Genomic DNA, 2,500 nt, shown 5'->3' with positions numbered 1-2,500 from the left:
TAAAATATTAAAATGTATAATTTTGTCTCTCCCGAACGCTGGCACGACCGAATGGCCTCGTTTAAGGGGCTAATTAAGGTAGTTTGACTCGGTGGTTGTGGTTTAGCGAGAAGGTGAGTATTACGTGTCGGAAAACTTTTTTTTTTTTTTTAGGGGGGGGGGATCTAAATGTAATATTGATACGCGTCTATCTATCCATCTATCCAGCTCCCCTTCTCTTGATTTATCCAACTGTCTATCCGTCTATCTTTCTGTCTATAAACTTTTCTATACATCTATTTAATCTTATTATCATCATCATTATCATCACCCTTATTATTGCTATCATTGTCATTACCATTGTTATTAATTTCATCGTCATTATTATTTTTATGATCTTTATCATTATCATTGTTATTATTACTATCATTATCATTATCAATATCATCATTATTATCAATATTAGTAGTATTATCATTATCATCATTATAATTAGTATTATCATTGTTTTTTCATTAGAATTGCTATTATTATCATTGTCACTATTACTATTATTCTTATCATTATTATCATCATCACCCTCATTACTATTGCAATTATCATCATTATTATTATCCTTATCCTTGGCATCATTATTATGACTATTATCATCAATACCATTATCATTATTATCATTACCATGCTCATATCATTATCATTCCTTATTATCATTATTATTATTATTATCATCATTATTATTGTTATTATTATTATTATCATTATTATTATTATTATTATCATTATTATTATTAGTAGTAGTAGTAGTATTGTTGTTATCATTACAATCATCCTAATTGTTATCATTATCATCATTATCATCACTATTGCTATTATTATTATTAGTAGTAATATTATATGCAGTAGTTGTATTATCATTACTATTATTATTATCATTATCATTAGTGTGAAAACAATAATAATCATTATCATTAACACCAACATCAAGATTTTTGAAATAACGATAAAAATGATAAATGAAAGAACAGGAAAAAATACAAATTAATGAACACAACACAACGTAGAAAAAAATAATATTATAATAACTGTATATCTTACACTTGAGTGAATTAAATTACACCTAATTTGTTTAATTCGAGTTTAATGGGAGATAATTTTTCATCTTTAGTGTTAAGTGATTTAATTTCACCTTGTCTGCTTTAGAAATCTGAAGGTAAAGAGATTGAGATTGAAAGAGAAAAAATAAAATAAAAGTAAAAAAATAGAAAAAAATAGAGAAAATTAAAATAAGATAAAAAATAAAACATAAAAGAGAAAAAATAAGGTTAAAATAAAATAAAATAAAATAAGGATAAAAGAAAGATAAATAAAATAAGAAATTAGAAAGATAAAAAATAACGATTAAAATTATCGTCTTATGATCTGAGGGAAAAAAATATGGATATTTTGATGTGATGATAAAATGAAATTATTTTATGCTATAATTAACACGCTGCTTATTAAAGATTAAGTATATGGGTATATCGAATAATTAATGTATGATTAATGACACTCCCCCTTAAAAATAATAATAATAATAAGTAGTAATATAAGATATACATATATACATATATATATATATATATATATATATATATATATATATATATATATATATATATATATATATATAAAGATAAAGATTACAAAATGGACAGTAATAAATAAAAAAGATAAGTGTGAGAAAATCTAGACAAGCAAAATCACAATAAACAAAATTAAAAAATATATATATCTAAGAAAATAAAAGAAAAAAAACAAGAAAATAAGAAAATAATAATAACAAAGATAACAAGCCTTCTGAGTCGGAATCAACAAGTGCGTGAAATTGAGGACTTTCCTTCAACAATTTCTCGTCCTCTCTTCTCCCTCACTCCTCCCTCATCACTCCCTTCTTCTCCTCTCCTCTCTCGTCCTCTCTTCTCCCTCTCCTGAGAGAGAGAGAGAGAGAGAGGGAGGGAGGGAGGGAGGGAGGGAGAGAGAGAGAGAGAGAGAGAGAGAGAGAGAGAGAGAGAGAGAGAGAGAGAGAGAGAAAGAGAGAGAGAATGAGAATGAGATAGAGAGAGAAGAGAGCAGAATGGAGATATTAGTAGAAGAGAGCAGAGAGAGAGAGCAAAAGGTAGAGAGAGAGATATGAGAGAGAGAGAGAGAGAGAGAGAGAGAGAGAGAGAGCAGAGAGTGAGAGAGAGAATGAGAGAGAGAGAGAGAGAGAGAGAGAGAGAGAATGAGAGAGAGAGAGAGAGAGAGAGAGAATGGGAATGAGAGAGAAAAAAAAGAGAACGAATGGAATATTGTAGAGAAGAAAGCAGAGAGAGACAGCAAGGTAGATGGATAGATATAGATAGATAGATAGCAAGAGAGAGAGAGGGAGAGAGGCAGAGAGAGAGAGAGAGAGAGAGAGAGAGAGAGAGAGAGAGAGAGAGAGAGAGAATGAGAATGAGAATGAGAGAGTGAGAGAGCGAGATCAGAGACAGAAAGAGAAAGA

The sequence above is a fragment of the Penaeus vannamei genome, chromosome 26, assembly GCF_042767895.1.
Source record: "Penaeus vannamei isolate JL-2024 chromosome 26, ASM4276789v1, whole genome shotgun sequence".
NCBI lineage: Eukaryota > Metazoa > Arthropoda > Malacostraca > Decapoda > Penaeidae > Penaeus > Penaeus vannamei.
This window is presented reverse-complemented; position numbering follows the sequence as displayed.